The sequence below is a fragment of the Panthera onca genome, chromosome D1 (assembly GCF_046562875.1).
Source record: "Panthera onca isolate mPanOnc1 chromosome D1, mPanOnc1 haplotype 2, whole genome shotgun sequence".
In the NCBI taxonomy this organism is placed as follows: domain Eukaryota; kingdom Metazoa; phylum Chordata; class Mammalia; order Carnivora; family Felidae; genus Panthera; species Panthera onca.
Window position 1 is genome coordinate 52,074,423 of NC_138348.1, and position 11,345 is coordinate 52,085,767.

An 11,345-nucleotide genomic window follows, 5' to 3' on the forward strand; every position below is an offset into this window, starting at 1 on the left:
CACCATTCATTTATTTACATTTCTCTCATGACTAGTGATGTTGAACACCTTTTCACATACCTTTTGGCTATTTATGTGTCTTATTTTGTGTGTATGTGTCTTCTTTAGACACATGCCTATTCAAGTCCTTTGCCATTTTTTACTTAAATTGATTCTTTTCTTGCTAGTAAACAGAACAAGTTCTTTATATATTTTGAATACTGAGCTTTCATCAGATATATGGTTTGCAAACATTTTCTCCCGTTCCATAGGTTTTTTCATGGTGTTGTTTCCTTTGCTGTACAGAAGCTGTTTAGTTTGATGTAATCCACTTTGCTAATTTTTGCATATGTTCACTGTGTTTTTGGTGTCATCCAAAAAATCATTGCTAGGACCAATAAAAAGGAGATTTGTCCCTATGTTTTCTTCTAGGAGTTTGTGGTTTCAAGTCTTTTTTTTTTTTTAATTTTTAATTTTTAAAATTTACATCCAAATTAGTTAGTATATAGTGCAACAATGATTTTCAGGAGTAGCTTCCTTAGTGCCCCTTACCCATCCCCCCTACCACAACCCCTCCAGTAACCCTCAGCTTGTTCTCCATATTTATGAGTCTCTTCTGTTTTGTCCCCCTCCCTGTTTTTATATTATTTTTGTTTCCCTTCCCTTATGTTCATCTGTTTTGTCTCTTAAAGTCCTCATATGAGAGAAGTCATGATTTTTGTCTTTCTCTGACTAATTTCACTAAGCATAATACTCTCCAGTTCCATCCATGTAGTTGCCAATGGCAAGATTTCATTCTTTTTTATTGCCAAGTAATACTCCATTGTATATATATACCACATCTTCTTTATCAATTCATCCATCGATGGACATTTGGGCCCTTTCCATACTTTGGCTATTGTTGATAGTGCTGCTATAAACATGGGGGTGCATGTGTCCCTTCAAAACAGAACACCTGTACCCCATGGAAAAATGCCTAGTAGTGCAATTTCTGGGTCATAGGGTAGTTCTATTTTTAGTTTTTGAGGAACCTCCATGCTGTTTTCCAGAGTGGCCGCACCAGCTTGCATTCCCACCAACAGTGCAAAAGGGATCCTCTTTCTCTGCATCCTCGCCAACATCTGTTGTTGCCTGAGTTGTTAGTGTTAGTCATTCTGACAGGTGTAAGGTGGTATCAATTGTGGTTTTGATTTGTATTTCCCTGATGATGAATGATGTGGAGCATTTTTTCATGTGTCAATTGGCCATCTGGATGTCTTCCTTGGAGAAGTGTCTATTCATGTCTTTTACCCATTTCTTCACTGGATTATTTGTTTTTTGGGTGTTGAGTTTGATAAGTTCTTTATAGGTTTTGGATACTAACCCTTTATCTGATATGTCATTTGCAAATATCTTCTCCTATTCTGTCGGTTGCCTTTTAGTTTTGCTGATTGTTTCCTTTTCTGTGCAGAAGATTTTTATTTTGATGAGGTCCCAATAGTTCATTTTTCTTTTGTTTCCCTTGCCTCCAGAGACGTATTGAGTAAGAAGTTGCTGCGGCCAAGGTCAAAGAGGTTTTTGCCTGCTTTCTCCTCAAGGATTTTGATGGCTTCCTGTCTTACGTTGAGGTCTTTCATCCATTTTGAGTTTATTTTTGTGTATGATGTAAGAAAGTGGTCCAGGTTCATTCTGCATGTTGCTGTCCAGTTTTCCCAGCACCACTTGCTGAAGAGACTGTCTTTATTCCATTGGATATTCTTTCCTGCTTTGTCAAAGTTTAGTTGGCCATACATTTGTGGGTCCATTTCTGGGTTCTCTATTCTGTTCCATTGATCTGAGAGTCTGTTCTTGTGCCAGTACCATACTGTCTTGATGATTACAGCTTTGTAGTATAGCTTGAAGTCTGTGATTGTGATGCCTCCTGCTTTGGTTTTCTTTTTCAAGATTGCTTTGGCTATTCAGGGTCTTTTCTGGTTCCATACAAATTTTAGGATTATTTGTTCTAGCTTTGTGAGGAACGCTGGTGTTATTTTGATAGGGATTGCATTGAATATGTAGATTGCTGTGGGTAGTATCGACATTTTCACAGTATTTGTTCTTCCTATCCAGGAGCATGGAATCTTTTTCCATTTCTTTGTGTCTTCTTCAGTGTCTGTTATAAGCTTTCTATAGTTTTCCGTGTATAGATATTTCACCTCTTTGGTTACATTTATTCCTAGGTATTTTATGGTTTTTGGTGCAACTGTAAATGGGATCGATTCCTTGATTTCTCTTTCTGTCACTTCATTGTTGGTGTATAGGAATGCAACCAATTTCTGTGCATTGATTTTATATCCTGCAACTTTGCTGAATTCATGAATCAATTCTAGCAGTTTTTTTGGTGGAATCTTTTGGGTTTTCCATACAGAGTACCATGTCATCTGCGAAGAGTGAAAGTTTGACCTCCTCGTGGCCAATTTGGATGCGTTTTATTTCTTTGTGTTGTCTGATTGCAGAGGCTAAGACTTCCAATACTATGTTGAATAACAGTGGCAATAGTGGACATCCCTGTGTTGTTCCTGACCTTAGGGGTAAAGCTGTCAGTTTTTCCTCATTGAGGATGATATTAGCGTTGGGTCATTCATATATGGCTTTTATGATCTCGAGGTATGCTCCTTCTATCCCAACTTTCTTGAGGGTTTTATCAAGAAAGGATGCTATATTTTGTCAAATGCTTTCTCGGCATCTATTGAGAGGATCATATAGTTCTTGTCCTTTCTTTTATTGATATGATGAGTCATGTTAATTGTTTTGTGGATTTTGAACCAGCCCTGCATCCCAGGTATAAATCCCACTTGGTCGTAGTGAATAACTTTGTTAGTGTATTGTTGGATCTGGTTGGCTACTATCTTGATGAGGATTTTTGCATCCCTGGTCATCAGAGAAATTGGTCTATAGTTCTTTTTAGTGGGGTCTCTGTCTGGTTTTGGAATCAAGGTAATGCTGGTTTCCTAGAAACAGTTTGCAAGTTTTCCTTCCATTTCTATTTTTTGGAACAGTGTCAAGAGAATAGGTGTTAACTCTTCCTTAAATGTTTGGTAGAATTCCCCTGGAAGCCATCTGGCCCTGGAATCTTGTGTTTTGGCCGATTTTTGATTTCCTTACTGGTTATGGGTCTGTTCAAATTTTCTATTTCTTCCTGTTTTAGTTTTGGTAGTGTATATGTTTCTAGGAATTTGTCCATTTCTTCCAGATTGCCCATTTTGTTGGCATATAGTTGCTCATAATATTCTCTTTGTATTGTTTTTATTTCTGTTGTGTTGGTTGTGATCTCTCCTCTTTCATTCTTGATTTTATTCATTTGGGTCCTTTCCTTTTTCTTCTTGATCAAAGCAGCCAGTGGTTTATCAATTTTGTTAATTCTTTTAAAGAACCAGCTTCTGGTTTCATTGATGTGTTCTACTGTGTTTTTGGTTTTGATAGCATTAATTTCTGCTCTAATCTATATTATTTCCTGTCTTCTGCTGGTTTTGGGTTTTATTTGCTGTTCTTTTTCCAGCTCCTTGAGGCGTAAGGTTAGGTTGTGTATCTGAGATCTTTCTTCCTTCTTTAGGAAGGCCTGGATTGCTATATACTTTCCTCTTATGACCGCCTTTGCTGTGTCCCAGAGGTTTTGGGTTGTGGTGTCATCATTTTCATTGGCTACCATATGCTTTTTAATTTCCTCTTTAACTGCTTGGTTAGCCCATTCATTCTTTAGTAAGATGTTCTTCAGTATCCTAAGTATTTGTTACCTTTCCAAATTTTTTCTTGTGGTTGATTTTGAGTTTCATAGCGCTGTGGTCTGAAAATATGCACAGTATGATCTCAATCTTTTTGTACTTACTTAGGGATGATTTGTGTCCCAGTGTATGGTCTATTCTGGAGAACTTCACAGGTGCACTTGAGAAGAATGTATATTCTGCTGCTTTAGGATGAAATGTTCTGAATATATCTGTTAAGTCCATCTGGTGCAGTGTGTCATTCAAAGCCATTGTTTCCTTGTTGATTTATTGATTAGATGATGTGTCCACTGCTGTGAGTGGGGTGTTGAAGTCTCCTACTTTTATGGTATTACTATCAATTAGTTTCTTTATGTTTGTGATTAATTGATTAATATATTTGGGTGCTGCCACATTTGGCGCATAAATGTTTACAATTGTTAGGTCTTCTTGGTGGATAGACCCCTTGATTATGATATAATGCCCTTCTGCATCTCTTGATACAGTCTTTATTTTAAAGTCTAGATTGTCTGATATAAGTATGGCTACTCAGGCTTTCTTTTGTTCACCATTAGCATGATAGATGGTTCTCCATCCCCTTATTTTAAATCTGAAGGTGTCTTTAGGTCTAAAGTGGGTCTCTTGTAAACAGCATATAGATGGATCTTGTTTTCTTATCCATTCTGTTATGTCTTTTGATTGGAGCATTGAGTCCATTGACATTTAGAGTGAGTACTGTAAGATATGAACTTATTGCCATTATGATCCTTGTAGAATTGGAATTTCTGGTGGTGTTTCTGGTCCTTTCTAATATTTGTTGCTTTTGGTATATATATATATATTCATCTTTTGTCCCCTCAGAGAGTCCCTCTTAAAATTTCTTGTAGGGCTGGTTTACTGGTCACAAACTCATTTAATTTTTGTTTGTCTGGGACACTTTTTATCTCTCCTTCTATTTTGAATGACAGTCTTGCTGGATAAAGAATTCTTGGCTGCATATTTTTCTGATTCAGCACACTGAATATATCCTGCCACTCCTTTATGGCCTGCCAAGTTTCTGTGGATAGGTCTGCTGCAAACCTGATCTGTCTGCCCTTGTAGGTTAGGGACTTTTTTTTCCTTGCTGCTTCATGATTCTCTCCTTGCCTAAGTATTTTGTGAATTTGACTATGATATGCCTTGTTGATGGTTGGTTTTTGTTGAATCTAATGGGGGTCCTCTGTGCTTCCTGGATTTTGATGTCTGTGTCTTTCCCCAGGTTAAGAAAGTTTTCTGCTATAACTTGCTCACATAACCCTTCTACCCCTATTTCTCTCTCTTCCTCTTCTGGGACCCCTATGATTCTGATGTTGTTCCTTTTTAATGTGTCACTTATTTCTCTAATTTTTAAATTGTGCTCTTTTGCCTTAATCTCCCTCTTTTTTTCTGCTTCATTATTCTCTAAAGTTTGTCCTCTATATCGCTGATTCTCTGTTCTGCCTCATCCATCCTTGCCACCGCTGCATCCATCCGTGATTGCAGCTCAGTTATAGCATTTTCCTGGCTATTTTTTACTTCTTTTATCTCTGCAGAAAGGGAGTCTAATCTGTTTTCGACTCCAACTAGTATTCTTATTATCGTGATTCTAAATTCTGGTTCAGACATCTTGCTTGTGTCTGTGTTGGTTAAATCCCTGGCTGTCGTTTCTTCTTGCTCTTTCTTTTGGGGCGAATTCCTTCATTTTGTCATTTTGAAGGGAGGAAAGGATTAATGAGGTAGAAAAACTGAAATTAAAAAAAATTAAAATTAAAAAAATATTAAAATTAAAAATTAAAAACACACACACACACAAATTGAATAAATTATGCTAGTTCTTAGGTGTGTTTTGGTCTGGCTGTTGAAAGTGGTTTGACAGATTAGAGAAAAAAAGGGGGGGGGGAGAAAAAAAGAAATTGTTTGAGAATTTGAACAAATAAGTACACTGTAGTAGACTAAAATAAAATTATGGAAATAAAATAGTATTTGAAAAATTTACATAAAAGCAAAAAATATAGTAATGAAAATTAAATAAAATTATTTTTAATAGAAATTGAAAATAAAAATGAAGTTTTTCTGTTTCTGCATTCAAGATAAAGAAAAACGAGAAAGAGAAAAAAAGAAAAAGAAAAGAGAAAAAAGGAAATTGTTTGAAAGTGTATACACTGAAGTAGACTAAAATAAAATTATGAAGTAAAATAGAATTTGAAAAAATGTACATAAAGGTAAAAAATAAGTAATAAAAATTAAAGAAAAATATTTTTAATAAAAATTGAAAATAAAAATGAATTTTTTCCTCTTTCTGTATTCAAGAAAAAGAAGTGTAAAAGAGAAAAAACAAAAAAGGAAAGAAAGAAATTGAATAGATGAACCTGCTAACATATTGAAGTAGGACTGTAATTACTTCGTTTTCCCGTAGAAGTCAGTGTAGTGCTTTGTAGTCCATAAACTAAGCCGGCTACGAGACTTGTTTCTTGAAGACTGAAGTTGGCCCAGTTGGGCAGGGCTCAGTATAACAGCTCTGCTCTCCACTAGATGGCGCTGCTAGTCTAGTCGGGTGGATTTTTGCAGTGCTGGTAGGTGCATATGTGCATGTGGGGGAGAGGTGAAAATGGCGCCACCCAGCTACCCAGTCTGTTTTCCTGGATCAGCTATTGTGCACCTGTCCTCTGTCTTCAGCTTTCATCCACTCCCTGCTTTTTCACTCTCCGTGACCAGGCCCTAGGCAGTACCTCTCTCCCAAGTTTTGTCTCAGATGCAGCTGTTTTCCCTGGCCTGTTACTTCTGAAGGACTGCAGATTTGACCCGCTCTGCCCCTCTGCAGGAGGGTCTCACTGAGCAATGGCCGAATGTCAGCAGCACCCAGGAATGCTTGCTGGACCCTGCTGCTGCCGGTGCCCCAAGGCTGTGGCCAGGTGCCAGCCTGCCCCAGAAAAAGTTCGTGAGATAGTGTAGCAGCAGTGTTTCAGGGATTATGGAAAATCAGAACACACATCTGGCACTAGGATTCACCCTTAACGACCTTGTGCCAGCACCAACGAATGTGGCCATTTTCTGAGGTCTGCTGGGACCAGGTGGCTTCAACAGTGTCCACCAAAGTCCTTCCAGCAGTGGAACCACTTTTCCCCGTGTGGTCTGAGAACCTCCCAGCCCCCACTCTGTTCCTGGGGATTTGCCCTTCCCACCAGAGCACCACCAGGTAACAAGCTGTGGAGTTTCAGCCTTTGCGCTCCCCTTGTTTACAGTCTTAATGTAATTTAAACCCTCTCCTTTCTCCTTTTTCCCTTTTTAGTTTAGTCCCTGTAGCTGTTTCCAATGTTCCACTTTCTCTCCAGCTGCTTTTGGGGTGGGGGTTCCTTTCCCATATTCTCCTCCCCTCCCCTGTCTCCATCCTCTCTCTGCCTGCAAAAGCTGCTCCCTACTCTCCATGGCTTCTTGCTCCCAAATTCACCTCTCTGCACCACATACCTGCTGAATTCTGTGGTTCAGGTTGTGCAGATTGTTGTGTGAATCCTCCAGTCAGTTTTCTAGGTGTGTAGGATGGTTTAGTGTTGGTCTGACTGTATTTCATGGACGCAAGACACACAAAAAAATTCCATGCTGTTCCACCATCTTGGCTCCCAGCCTGTGGTTTTAAGTCTTACATTTAAATCTTTAATCCACACTGAGTTGACTTTGTGTATTATGTAAGATAAGAGTCCAAGTTTATTCTTTTGCATCTGGATATCCAGTTTTCTCAATACCAATTATTGAAGTTCTTTTCTCAATTTGGCTTCTTGGCATCTTGAAGATTAGTTGACTGATATGTATGGGTTTTTTTCTAGGGTCTCTATTCTGTCCCATTGGTATGTGTATCTGTTTTTATGTCAGTACCCTACTGTTTGATTACTATAGCTGTAGCATTGTTTTTTTCAAGATTGCTTTGGCTATTTATAGTTGTTTATGGTTTCATATGAACTCAGAATTGTTTTTTTCTATTTCTGTGAAAAAATGCCATAGGAATTTTGATTGGGATGGAATTGACTCTGTAGATTGCTTTGGGCAGTATGGATATTTTAAAATATTAATTCTTCCAATCAATGAATGGGATATCTTTCCATTTCTTTGTGTTCTCTTCAATTTTTTACCAAGGTTTAATGGTTTTTAGTGTATAGATTTTTTACCTCCTTATTTAAATTTATTACTAAGTAGTTAATTCTTTTTGATGTAACTGCAAATAGGATTTTTTTCTTGATTTCTTTTCTGGATAGTTCACTGTTAACATATACAAATGCAACTGAGTTTTGTGTGTTGATTCTGTATCATGAAACTTTACTGAATCCATCTATTATTTTTATTGTTTTTTTTGGTGGAGTTTTTAGAATTTTCTATCTATAATGTCATGGTATCTGCCAACAGAGACCATTTTACTTCTTCCTTTCTGATTCAGATTCAGATGATGTTTATTTATTTTTCTTGCCTGATTGTTCTAGCAAGGATTTCCAGTACTATGTTGATCAGAAGTGGTCAGAGGAGGCACCTTGTCTTTCTTCTGATCTTGGAGGAAAACCTTTCAGCTTTTCACTCCTGAGTATGATGTTAGCTGTGCCTAACATATATGGCCTTTATTATGTTGAGATACATTCCTTCTTTAAAATTTTTTTAATTTTTGTTTATTTTTGAGAGAGAGACACAGAGTGTGAGCAGCAAGTGGTAGAGAGAGAAAGGAAGACACAGAATCTGAAGCAGGCTCCAGGCTTTGAGCTATCAGCACAGAGCCTGACATGGGGCTCGAACTCATGAACCATGAGATCATGACCTGAGCTGAAGTTGGATGCTTAACCAACTGAGTCACCTAGGTGCCCTGAGATACATTCCTTCTATATGTAGTTTATTGAGAGGTTTTTTTAACCATAAATGGATGTTGAGTTTTGTCAAATGCTTCTCCACATCTATTGAGATGATCATGATTTTTATCTTTCATTCTGTTCGTGTGGTGTCTCATATTTATTGATTTGATATGTTGAAGCATCCTTGCATCCTAGGGATTGATGCCACTTCATCATGTTTTATGATTTTTTAATGTGCTGTTGTATTTGGTTTGCTAGTATTTTGTTGAGCAGTTTTGGTATCTATATCAGGGATATTGGCCTATACTTCTTTTTTTCTTGTAATGTCCTTGTGTGATTTTGCTATCAGGGTAATGTTGAGCTTGTAAATGAGTTTGGAAGTGTTCCCTTCTCTTCAGTTTTTTGGAAGAGTTTGAGAAGGATTGGAATTAATTCTTCTATAAATGTTTGGTAGAATTCACCAGTGAAGTTATCTGATCCTGGTCTTTTCTTTGTTGGGAGTTTTGGTTACTGATTCAACCTCCTTACTCATTATTGATCTGTTCAAATTTTCGATTTCTTCATGATTCAGTCTTGGTAGGTTGCATGTTTCTAGGAATCTATCCATTTTTTGTAGGTTATCCAACTTGTTGGCATATAATTATTAATCATCCTTTGTATTTCTGTGGTATCAGTGGTAATAGATTCTGTGGGGTTTTTTTTCTTTCTTATTTTGTAGGCTCTTCTTTCATTTCTGATTTTATTGTTGAGTCTCTTCTCTTTTTTTCTTCACTTGATCTTAGCCAAAAGGCCGAGAAGCGATATCTTCTCTTTTTTTCTTAATGTACCTAAGGGTTTGTCAGTTTTGTTTATCTTTACAAAAAATAAACTCTTAGTTTTGTTGATCTTTTCTGTAGTTTTTCTGGTCTTTATTTCATTAATTTTTTCTCTAGTCTTTATTATTTCTGGTAACTTTGGGCTTAGTTGTTTTTCTAGTTCTTTGAGGTATAAATTCAGGTTGAGATTTTTTTTTTTTTTTTGCTGCATCCTATAAGTTTTGCTACGTTGTGTTTTCATTCAATTTGTCCTAAGCCTTGAGTTGCTATGTTAACATTTGAAGGAATCATCTCCTCCAGTCTTTGCTGACTGGCTTCAGGAGAGAAAGATTCACCAGTCATACTGGTGCAGAGATTCTAAAGGTCCCTAAGACCTTTTCTAATAAGGCTGCTCCATTTTTCTTGTTCCCTCTTGAGGAGAAATTCTTAGGATTGTGTGTCTTCTCTTGATCCCACCAAGCCAGGCAGGTGCTGAGAGGCTCGCACTTATTTTCATTAGGGTGGTACCCTGAAGTGTTGTGCACCTTCTCCATACCGGGAGAGTCTAGTTGACTGCTGATATCTGTGTGCTGTGTGTGGACACACACACACCATCTGCAGAGGAGTGCAGGGTGCTGGCTATGGGGAGGACTCACGAAATGCTGGGGCACACACTGGCTACTTGGGGGTGTCCATAGGTGAAGTGTCCTTCAGGGTTTGTGGATGTGCTCTTGGTGGAGACTGCAAGCCAGTTAGGAGGAATTTTGGTTGAGATCCTTGTGTTGGTGGTCAAGAGCCCTTCTCCCTTTTTCCTGCTTGTAACTATCTCCAGACGATTCATCCAGGCTGGTCCCCTTAGTGTTCTGGAAGGGGGGTAAGACAGAAGTGTTCCTCTTGGGCAGTGTCCTACAAGGCTGGGGAAACTGGGTGCTGACTTCACTCTTTTTTGTTTTTGTGGGAGAGATTGCGAACTGAGGGGGGTCTCTCTTGGCACTGAGTTGTACTCTTTTGGGGAAGGAGTGATGTAATCAAAGTGAAACCATTCTTCTTATCCTATATAATGTCTTTATTCTAATTCTTTTCTTTTTCTTTTTTCCCCTCAAACAGAGTGCTGGAAACTTTCAGTTGGATTCCTGGGCTTCCACAAAGGTATTTTTGTCTATGGGTGACTGTTAAAATTGGAGTTTGTGTGGGGGTTTGAGGGTTTAAATCTATTATTCCACCATCTTGCTGTCATCACTAAATGGTATTGTATCTTTTTAAAAAAATTATTATTTTTTTAAATTTACATCCAAGTTAGTTAGCATATAGTGCAATAATGATTTCAGGAGTAGAATCCAGTGATTTATCCCCTACATATAACACCCAGTGCTCATCCCAACAAGTGTCCTCCTTAATGTTACTTACCCATTTAGCCCATCCCCCACCTACAGTCCCTCCAGCGACCCTCAGTTTGCTCTCTATATTTAACAGTGTCTTATGTTTTGTCCCCCTCCCTGTGTTTATATTATTTTTGCTTCCCTTCCCTTATGTTAATCTGTTTTGTATTGTAAAGTCCTCATTTGAGTGAAGTCATATGATATTTGTCTTTCTTTAATTTTGCTTAGCATAATATTCTCTAGTTCCATCTACATAGTTGCAAATGGCAAGATTCTATTCTTTTTGATTGCTGAGTAATACTCCAATGTTTGTGTGTGTTTGTGTGTGTTTGTGTGTGTGTATGTATATATATATATATACATACATATATACACATATATACATATATATATGTATATGTATACATGTATGGCACATCTTCTTTATCCATTCATCCATCGATGGACATTTGGGCTCTTTCCATACTTTGGTTGTTGTCGATAGCACTGCTATAAACATTAGGGTGCATGTGCCCCTTCAAGACAGCACACTTGTATCCTTTGGATAAATACCTACTAGTGCATTTGTGGGTCGTAGGGCAGTTCTATTTTTAATTTTTTGAGGAACCTCCATACTGTTTTCCAGAGTGG